The sequence below is a fragment of the Echinops telfairi genome, unplaced genomic scaffold, assembly GCF_000313985.2.
Source record: "Echinops telfairi isolate 266 unplaced genomic scaffold, ASM31398v2 ScPeMD7_3533;HRSCAF=4204_1, whole genome shotgun sequence".
Classification (NCBI taxonomy): Eukaryota; Metazoa; Chordata; class Mammalia; order Afrosoricida; family Tenrecidae; genus Echinops; species Echinops telfairi.
In genome coordinates, this window is record NW_022107432.1 from 32,154,430 (window position 1) to 32,165,886 (window position 11,457).

The following is an 11,457-nucleotide window of genomic DNA, read 5'->3' on the forward strand; positions in this document are numbered from 1 at the left end:
GGGCAATTAGTTTTTTTCTTTTTGGAAGCTAGCAGAGTATTGTAGATTTTAGTAATAAGGCCTTTGTTTGATGTGTCATTGCTAAAGATGTTTTTCCCAGTCCGTGGACTCTCTTATTACTCTCTTGGTGAATTCTTTTTATGTACACAGGCGTTTTATCTTCAGTACATCCCATTTATCAATTTGTGCCTTCTCTGTGTTTGTGTCCTTTCCTATTTCTGATATCCTATGTATGTATTCCCTGTGCCAAAGTTCTCAAGTTGGTCCCAATTCCCTCATTGATGGCCCTAATAGTTTGGTGTTTAACTTCAATATCTGTGATCCACCTTGAGTTTATTCTTGTGCATGGAGTAAGATAAGGGTCTTGCTTCATTTTTCTGCAAGTAAATATCCATTTTTTCCAGCACCACTTGTTAAAGAGGGCATCTCTTTCCCATTGTATATTTTTTGAGCTCTTATCAAAGATCAGTTGTCTGTATGCTGATGATTTTATTTCTGGGTTTTCAGTTCTTTTCCATTGGTCTGAGTATCTCTCATTGTACCGATACCATGCAGTTTTGACAACTGTGCCTGTATAGTCAGGTAAAGAAGCTAAAGTAGGTATAGGAACCCCTCCTACTGTGTCCTTCTTCTTGAGGAGTTCTCTGCTAATTCTGGGCTTCTTTCCTCTCCATATGAAGTTGGTAATCAGTTTTTCCATTTCTTTGAAGAAAGATGAGTGCAATTGAATCGGGATTGCATTAAATTTATATCGTGCCTTAGGCAGAACTGACATCTCTACTTTATTGAGTCTTCCAATCCATGAGCATGGGATATTCTTCTATTTGTTGAGGTCACTCTTGGTTTCTTGTAACAGTGTTCTGTAGATTTCCCCATATAGATCTTTTGTTCTTTTATTCAGGTATATCCCTAGATATTTCAATTTGTGTTTGGCTATTGTGAAGGGTACCACCTTTTTAATCTCCTCTTCTGTGGTCTTATCCGATGTGTGTATCAGTTCTGTTTGTTGATCTTGTATCCTGCCACTCTGCCAAACTCCTCTGTTGCTTCCAGTACTCCCCTTGTGGAGTATAAAGTATAATATATCTCTATTGTGGAGTATAAAATCATATCTCTATTGTGGAGTACAAAATCATATCTCTATTGTGGAGTATAAAATATAAAATCAAACTCCTCTATTGCTTTCAGTACTCCCCTTGTGGAGTATAAAATATAAAATCATATCATCTACAAATAACGATAGTTTCACCTATTCCTTCCCCAGATGAATACCTTTGATGTATTTTCTTTGCCTTATGCTGTTAGCTAAAAAGTCCAGCAAGATAGTAAATAAGATTGGGGACAAGGGGCATCCTTGTCCGGTCCTCCTTTTCAGTGGAATTGTGCTAGTCTTTTCTCAATTGACTACCATGTTGGCTGTTGGTTTTTCATATAAAACTTCTAACAGGAATTGGTGCTGGATGTTGTCGAATGCTTTTTCTGCATCTATCGATATTATCATGTGGTTCTAATAGTTTTTCATGTCAATGTGGGGAATGATACTAATGGTCTTTCGTATTTTGAACCATCCCTGCATCCCTGGTATGAATCGCACTTGGTCATGGTAAATTATTTGTTTTATATAATTTTGTATTCTATTGGCCAATATTTTGTTAAGGATTTTTGCATCGATGTTCATTAGGGATATTGGTCTGTAGTTGTCAGTTCTTGTGTGATCCTTGCCTGGTTTTGATATCAGAGTTATACTAGCTTCATAGAAGAAGTTCTGGAGTTTGCCTTCCTTTTATATGTTCTGGTAGAGTTTGTGTAGGATTGGTGTTAGTTCTTCCATAAATGCTTGGTAGAATCCTCCAGTGAAGCCACCTGGTCTAGGGGATTTTTCTGTTGGTAATCCCTTGATAACTTTGTCTGTTTCTTCTATTGCTATGGGTCTGTTGAGATTCTTGACATCCTTTGGGGATAGTATAGGGAGGGATTTGTTTTCCCAAGAATGTGCCCATGTCTTTCAAATTGTTGAATTCATTGGAGTACAATCCTTTGTAGTACTGTGTAATTATCCTTTTGATTTTATTAGGGTCTCTTGTAATGTCTCCTCTTCCATCCCTCATTCTTGCTATTGAAATTTGTTCCCTCCTTTCTTTGGTTAGGTTTGCCAGAGGTCTGTCGATTCTGTTTATCCTTTCAAAGAACCAACTTTTTGCAGCATTAATTTTTTTCATAGTTTTCTTATTTTCCCTCACCTGAATCTCAGCCTTGATTTTTATTATTTCTTTTCTTTTGCTATTAGTAGGATTGTCCTGCTGACCCTGCTCTAGTTGTTGTAAATTTTGTGCCAGCATATTTATTATGAATCTCTCTTCCTTTCTCAGGTGTGCATGCATTGCTATGAAACTTTCTGTGATAACTGCCTTTGTTCCATAAGTTTTGCCGCTTCATGTTCTCATTCTCATTGGTTTCTAGAAATTTCCCAATTTCATCTATGATCTGTGCCAGTATGCACTGTTTTGCAATAGAGAGTTATCCATCTTCCAATGGTTTGTTCTTGTTTTCTTTATGTTCCTTTTGTTGATTTCCAGCCTTATGGCACAGTGGTCAGAGAAAGAGGTCTGTGTGATATCAATGTGCTTAAATTTATGTAGATTTGCTTTATGCACCAGTATGTGGTCTATCTTCGAATATGTGCCATGCTGGCTGGAAAATAATGTGAATTTTTTTTGGTATTTGGATGAAAAGCTCTGTAAATATCTATCAGGTCAAATTGTCTAATTGTGGTGTTTAGATCTCTAGCCTCCTTGTTGAATTTCTTTCCCTGTGATCTATCTTTCTCAGAGAGCAGTGTATTGAAGTCACCCAGTATAATTGTTGAGGCTGTGATTCCTTTTTTCATATTTTGTAGCGTTTGGTTGACGTAATCTGTGGGTCTCTCATTCGGGGAATATATGTTTACAATGCTTAGTGGTTCTTTGTCTACTATTCCCTTGAGCATTATATAGTTTCCCTCCTTATCTCTTTTTATGGTTTGCACTTTGAGGTCAATTTTATCCGAGATTAGGATTGCAACCCCTGCTTTTTTGAATTGTTGTTTGATTGGTATACCTTTTTCCAGCCTTTGATTCTCAGCTTATTTTTGTCTGTAGACTTGAGATGTGTCTTCTGTAGGCAACTGATTGCTGGGTTGTGTTTTCTAAGCCAGTCTGCTAGTCTCAGTCCTTTAGTGCCTGAGTTCAGGCCATTGATATTTAAGGTTATTATATCAATGTGCGAACTCTGTGAGGTCATCTTATACTTTTTGTGTTGGATGTTTTCCTACCTTCCTTTCTTATTAGTGTGTTGTGCATGTGTGTGTGTGTATCATTCTTGACTTCTTGCCATCCTTAAACCAATGATATCTTGGGGTCTGGTTTCTCTTTGTTGCCCTCTGGTTGAGGTTGTTCTATGTGGCTGTTTCTTATTTATGCTTGGTGAGTGTTGTTCTTCTGCCCATAATGGGTCTGCAAGGATCACTTGTAGGGATGGGTTTCTTCTAACATATTCTTTGAGTTTTTCCTTGTCTGGGAAGACTCTTACTTCTCCACGTATCTTGATGTATAATTTGGCTGGGTAGAGTATTCTTAGGTTTGTGTTGTTTTCCTTCAATTTTTGGAATATGTTACTCCACTCTCTCCTCTCCATAGTTTCTGCTGATAGATTGGAGAATATTTTTATTTGGGAACCTTTATAGGTGATTGCTTGTTTTTCCCTAGCTCTCTCATGATTTTCTCCTTTTCCTCAAAGTTGGATAGTTTAACTATTATGTGCCTTGGTGACTTCTTCTTGGGATTTATTCTAGCCGGTATTCTTTAAGCCTCCTGAACGGTTCCCTGGTTTTCATTCATTAAGCTAGGGAAGTTTTCCTCCATGAATTCTCTAATATTGTTGCAGATGACTTCTTTGTTGCGTCTTCCTATGGTAATCTAATATTTCTAATGTTGTTCCTATTCATAGCATCAGACATAGTTCTTAGGTTTTCTTCAGCTTCTCTGATAATCTTCTTAGATTTTTGTTCGCATTTGTTAAATTCTACTTGGCTGTCCTCCAAGTCACTGATGCTGTTCTCTGAATCCTCCAGTTGATTCTAGAGATCTGTGTGTCTGCTACTGATTTTTGCTATCTCCACCCTAAACTCTTGTAATTCCACTTGGTGTATGGAGTTTATCTCCTCTATCATTTCTTTCTTTTCTGTATTTTTTCCCTCATATCCCGTATGACTTCAAGCAGCATTCTGAAGATTTCTTTCTGTGGCAGCTCAATGTCTGCTTCTTCTATGCATGCCATTATGTTCAGGACACCTCTGCCATTGCCTTTTGTTTCTCTTTTGTTGTTGTTGAGGTCATTGGGGCTGATGGCTGTTTGAATTGCATTGTTTTAGAGGATCCAGGTGCCATTTTCCAGGGAGTTCAAGAGCACTGGCTCTCTCTGGGAGACTTGTAGGAATGCTTCTTCGAACTGCCTATAGCTAATTTCACTATGGAATTAACCTACTACTTTATCCTCCTCTGGCTTCCCTTTCAGGGGAGTGCCCCAGAAGGCTGTTTGACTGCCTGCTTTGATGTTGGGGAGGTTGGTCAGAGGTTCCTGCAGCAGCATGGAACACTGATGAGTGTTGGCTGAGCTGTCTTAGGCCTTGTGAGGCACTAAAGTAGGCGGGAGGAAGTTCCCTCTGTCTTGTGTGACAACAGAGGAAAAATAGGAGCTCCCCCAGCAACACAAGCAGGAATTTCCTGGTAAGAAGTTGGACAGAGTAACCCCTGGTGGAGGTTGGCAGAGTTTTCCCTAGCCTCGTGCTAGCTGCACAGAGTTGAGCTCACTTATAAGCTGGGTTTGGGACAGGCATAAATGCCCTAGGCTAAGGGGAGTGGTCTGGAGGACAGCAGTGGAGTGTGAGAAAACAGGAAAGAGACAAAGAGGGGGAAAGTGACAAAGTAGGCCCACTGAGACTGGGGGTGGGGGATAAAGAGAAGAGAGGGAAACAAAAGTAACAATGTAGCTTAGCCCTGATCCCTGCCCTTGGAGCTGCAAGGGTTTAGTTGCTGCCCCGAGGCAGCAGAAAACTGTGGCTGTGTTGAGAAAAAGGCCCTGCACAGCCTGCTGAGACTGTGGGGATATAGAGAGAAGAGAGGAAAACAAAAGTAAAAATATAGCTGATCCCCGATCACTGCCCTTTAGCTGCAAGGGTTTAGGCCCTGCCCAGAGGTGGTGGCAAACTGTGGCTGTATTGAGAAAAAGTCCTTGTGAATCCCGCTGAGACTGTGGGAGTGGGATAGAGAGAAGATAAGGAAACAAAAGTAACATTGTAGCTGAGCCCCGATCCCTGTGTGTGGAGCTGCAAGGGTTTAATCCCTGCCCCCGATGTAGTAGCAAACTGTGGCTGTGTTGCTATTTAGTCACCAGGCCAACTCCAAATGGTCCCGGCTCTGGCCAAGACTGTGGCGGGGTTAAGATCAAACCCTAGCTGGCGTCCACTGTGGTAACTCAAAAGCCCCTAGCCCCTCAAAACCTTGTGGATCCATGCCTACTTATCTTTATGATGCTCTTCCTGTGATCCAGCAGTGTTGAATTTCCCTCTAAAAATCTCTCTTGGGCTGATTTTATGTGGAATCCCTCTGGTATGTGTTACTCCTCCTTACCAAAATTCTAACACAAACCTTAACCCTAAATCTCAGTCTAATACAAACCCTGAAACTGACCCCAAGTCTAACATCAACCCTAGTACTAATACTAACCCTAACACTAAACCTAACCCTAAGCTAAAACATACTCTAACACCAACCCTAAAACTCACACCAACTGTAACCCTAACCCTAAGTCTAACCCTAACCCTAAGTCTAACACTAGCCTAACCCTAACTCCAACCCTAACCCTAAGTGTAATATTAATCCTACCCCTAACTCTAACCCTAAATCTAACGATAACTATAATCCTAACCATAACCATAACCACAACATCAGCCCTAATCATAACACCATCTCTAAACATACCCCTAACCCTAAGTCTAACACTAACTCTAGCACCAACCTAATCAATAACAACCACAGCACTTAACCTAACCCTAACCCTAATCCTAACCATAATCTTAACCCTAAACATCAACTTTTGTCTAACCCAAACCCTAACCATTACCCTATGTCTAACCCTAATTCTAAACTTAACCCTGACCCTAACCTTAACCTAATCATAACCCAAACTCTAATCTTAACCATAAACCTCAGCCTGACCCCAAACCTAACCCTAACCCTAGCCCTAACACTAATCATCAGCATATGTCTAAAACTAACCCTAGCCCGTACCTTGACCCTAAACCTAATGCTAACCCTAACCCTAAGCCTAAACCTATCCCTATTCTTAACCCTCACCCTCAGCCTAAACCTAACCAGAACCCTAACCCTAACCATCACCATATGTCCAAACTTAACCCCAAACCTCTGTCTAGCCCTGATTCTAATCCTAATCCTAATCTTAACCCTAAATCACCCTACATGTAACCCTAACCCTAATCCTAACCATAACCCCAACTCTAGCCTTAACCCTAACCCTAAACCTAACCCTAACCCTATCCCTAACCCTAACAACATCTCTTACAGTAACACCAAACCTAACCTTAAACCAACCCTATGTCTAACCCTACATCAAACCCTAACTCTAACCCTAATATCAATCCTAATCCTATCACCATACCTAAGCCTTACCCTAACGCTTACCTGAACAATAACCCTAACCCTAAGGCTAACTCAAACTCTAACCCTAAACTGAAGTCTAATCTGAAACCTAAACCTTAATCTAACCCTAAACTCAACTCTAACCCTAACAACCACTCTAAGTCTAAACTTAACACTAACGGTAACCCTAAGCCTAACCCTTCTCCTATCCCTCAATTACACCTTAAAGCTAACCGCAAAGTTAACCCTAACCCTAAGCTTATCCTCAAACCTAAAGCTAACCTTCACCCTGAACCTACCACCAAACCTAACAGTAGCCCTAAACTGTAGTCTACCCTAAAGCTAATACTAACTCTAGCACTAAACCTAACCCTAATTAAAAAAATTTAAAATTATTTTATTGGGGTCTTTTACAATTCTTATCACAATCCATACATATATTCATTATGTCAAGCACATATGTACATTTGTTGCCCTCATAATTCTCAAAACATTTGCCTTGTACTTTAGCCCTTAATATCAGTTGCTCATTTCCCCCTCCCTCCCTACTCCCCATCCCTCATGAACCCTTTATAATTCATAAATTATTATAGTTTTGTCATAACTTACATTGTCCAATGTCTCCCTCCACCCTCTTCTCTGCTGTCCATCCCCCAGGGAGGAGACAATACTTAGTTTCTTGTAATCGGTTCTCCTTTTTTACCTCACATTCCCTTCACCCTCCTAACCCTAATTTTAATCCTAACCCTAACCCTAATATCTACTGTAACCCTAACCCTAAATCTAACACCGACCTTAATCTTAACCTTACCCCTAACCATAAATCTATTCCTAATAAATTTTAAACTTAATACTAATTCTGCACCTAACTATTACCATAACCCTAACCCAAGCACAAACCCTAATCCTAACACTACTACTAAACGTAAACCTAAATTCCCACACCAAGCCTAACCTTTAGCCTAATCTTAAACTAACCTTATCCGTAACCTAGATCTAACCTTATACCTAACCTAAGCCTAACCCTTACCTTAACTAACCCTAATCATAAACCTAACCATAATCCTAACTTTTCCCCGTGAAGATTCCATATTCTTGTGACAACTTTTTTCATAGAAGTTCAGGTGGTGCACCACAAAGTTGCCTCTCGGAGGTTAAGGAGTCTTTGCTCAATGGTGCTTCCAGGAGTTTATTTTCTCTTTGATACCCTTTAACCCGTGGATATCCTTGAGTCTAAGGAAAACCGTGAATGGCACAGGTTCACTCTATCATGGGAGTTCAGAAGTCACAGAACAAACTGAACTAAGGAAATGGATGATTCTGGCGAAACGGCACTCCAGGGACTTTGGCGAAGGCTCCCTAAAAGGTTGAATCCTAGCACGCCTAGCACCAGAAGCCAACTGAGCTCATGTGGCAAAATGGTTCTCAGGTCAGTGTGCCTCCAACCATTTCTTGTTTCTCAGAACAACATTGCCCATAAAATTCTGTGTATCATGAAAATTATTTTTCACGGAAATTCAGCTGTTTCACAAAATTTGCCTCCTGAAGGTCCACGTGCCTCTACACCTATGCTTCCTTCTTGCAGTTCCATTTCGCTTGGCTCAACCTTACCTTCTCTAGATGCATTGCTCATCGGATAAGGTGAATTGTGCAGCTTCCTGTGCTTCACTACTGTATAATTGTCATTACAGTGGTACACAGCATTTTCCTTGTTCTCAAATCAACCTTGCCCAGTCAAGATTCCTTATTCCCATGAAAACGTTTTTCGTGGAAGTTCAGGGGTTGCACCACAATGGTGCCTCTCAGAGGTTCACCTGCCTCTATTTAAATTGACCTCGTGCAGTTTCTTTTCTCTGAGTACAATTTTACCTTCTGGAGTTTCATGTATCTAAGGAGACAGTGAATTGTGGAGGTAACTGTGTTTCGCAACTGCATTGACAAACGGGAATCTATGTTGCTCAGTACAATCCAACTGCTTCATTTCTCTGATGTTACTGTTCGGTCTTGGACATACAGTTATCTGTGGAAAACTGTGAGTCTTGAAGGTTCCTCTTTCTCAAAATTATAAAATACCTAGTGGAGATGAGGGGTTTCAGAAAAGCTGTCTTGTTAGTTCAGGTGTCTCAAAACAAAGAGAAGTCACAGAGGTTGATGATTCCGGAGAAAAAGGAATTTCAGTGAGTTTTCTTAAAGTGCTGAGTCATGGTACTTGTAGCGCCTGAGAATTATAGCTCCTGCAGCATAACGTTTCTCAGGTCAGGCATGCATCCTGCAGTTTCTTTCTTTAAGAAGAACATTCCCTGTCAAATTTTTGAGTCTCCTGAAAACTTTGGCATAGAAGGGTCAAGGTTAGGGTTGGTGTTAGAGCTAGGGTTAGGTTTAGATTTAGGGCTAGAGTTAAGATTTGGGTAGTTTTCTGGTTAGGATTAAAGTTAAGGTTAGGGATAAGGTTTGGTGTTAGATTTAGTGTTAAGATTAGTGTTAGGGTTAGAGTTGATGTTAGATTTAGGCTTAGGGTTAGGTTTAGTGTTAGGGTTAGGTTTTATTTAAGACTAAGGGTTAGCATTATCACTAGGGTAATGGTCATGTTTAGTGCTAGAGTTAGATTTAGGGTGAGGTTTAGGATTAGGGTTATGTTTAGACATAGGGTTAGGCTTAGGGTTAGATTTAGGTAGAGTTAGATTAAGGATTATGTTTGGTGTCAGATTTAGGGTTAGGTTTCAGGTTAGAGTTAAGGTTAGGATTATGGTTAGGGTTGTTTGGTGTTAGTCTTAGGGGCAGGGTTGGTGTAAGACTAGGTTTAGGTTTAGGATTAGGGATGGTATTAGACTGAGAGTTGGGTTTAGGTTTGGTGTTAGAATTAAGGTAAGGTTTAGGGCTAGATTTATGATTATGGTTAAGTTTAGGATTAGCCTTGGTGTTTGTTTTAGGATTAGGGTTAACATTGGTATTAGAGTTAGGGTTAGATTTAGGATTACTTTTACGGAGAGAGTTGGTTTTAAACTAAGGTTTAGCGTGTGTTAGGTTTGGTGGTTGACAGGGTTGGCATTAGGACTAGTGCTAGGATTAGAGTTGGTGTTAGAGTAAGGTCTAGATTTAGTGTAAGGGTTAGGTTGGGTTTAGAGTTAGGTTTAGGGTTAGTTCTAGTGTGAGGGTTAGTTTAGGTTTGGTGCTAGACTTAGGTTCAGGTTTAGGGTTATGTTTAGTGTTGGTGGTAGATTTAAGTTTAGGGTGAAGGATTATATTTAGGCATATGGTTAGTGTAAGGGTTGGTGTTAGGCTTAGGGTTAATGATAGTCTTAGGTTTAGAGTAAGGTGGGTGTAAAAATTAGGATAAGTTTTGGTGTTATACAAGGGTTAGACTTAAAGTTAGTGTTAGATTGAAGGTAAGGTTTATGATGAAGCTTTCTGTTAATTTTGGATCAGGGGTAGAATTAGGGTTAGGTTTAGGTTTGGGGTTAGGGTTGCTTTAAGACTTAGGGTTTGGTTTAGGATTAGTGTTAGTGTTGCTGGTAGATGTAAGTTTAGTGACAGGTTTTGGTTCAGGGGTTAGGGTTGGGGTTGGAGTTAGACGTAGGGTAGGTTTGAATTTCGACTTGGTGCTTGATTTAGGACTAGGGTTAGGCCTGGTTTGGGTTTAGACATATGGTTATTTTTACAGTTAAGTTTAGTGTTGGGCTATGTTGAGGTTAGTGTTGGGTTAGACTTAATGTTAGGGTTATGTTTAAGCTTAGGGTTTACACCTAACCCCTCTCTTAAGTCCAACCTCAAAGCAAATCTAACCCTTATTCTAACACAAACCTTAACCCTAAATCTCAGTCTAATACCAACCCTGAAACTGATCCTAAGTCTTATATCAACCATAACATTAACACTAACCCTGAGTCTAACACACACATTAATCTTAGTACTAACAGTAACACTAACACTAAACATATCCCTAATCTAAACCTAACCATAACCCTAAGACAAAACAAACTCTAAAACAAACCGTAAACCTCACAGCAACCCTAAACCTAACCCTACGTCTAACACTAACCGTAGCACCAACTGTAATCCTAAATTAACACTAACCCTAAACTTAACCTAAGTCAAGCACCCACTTTAAACCCAAACATAACCTTAACACTAATCATAACCCTGAGCTTAAACCAAACCCCATACCTATCCAAAACCCTATTTCTAACCCTAAACTGGATTGGTAACCTTACCTTTACCATAAAACAAACCCAAAATATAACACCAACATAACCCTCTATCTAAACCTGTTGAACTCAAAAACTTAATCCTAACCCTAACTCTAACAAAAATCTTAACAATAACAATGACAACACTTAGCCTAATGGTAATGCTAACCTAATCTTAACCCTAATCTTAAACCTCACTATCAACTTAAATCTAGTCCTAAACCTAACCCTAACTCTAACCCTAGGCTAAACCTAGCCCTAACCCTAACCCTAACATTAACCCTATTCGTAACCATCACCCTATGTCTAACCGTAACCTTAACATCACCCTATGTCTAACCGTAACCCTAACCCCAACTCTAATCCTAACCCTATGCTAACCCTAGGCCTAACACTAACCCTAAACCTAACCCTAGCCCTAAACCTAACACTGACCCTAGCCCTATTTCAAATCCTAAACCTAACACTAACAATCAGCATGTGTCTAACCCTAACCCTAACCATCAACCCATGTCTAACCTTAACCCTAAACCTAACCTTGACCTTAACCTAGCACTAACCCTAGCCCTAAGCCA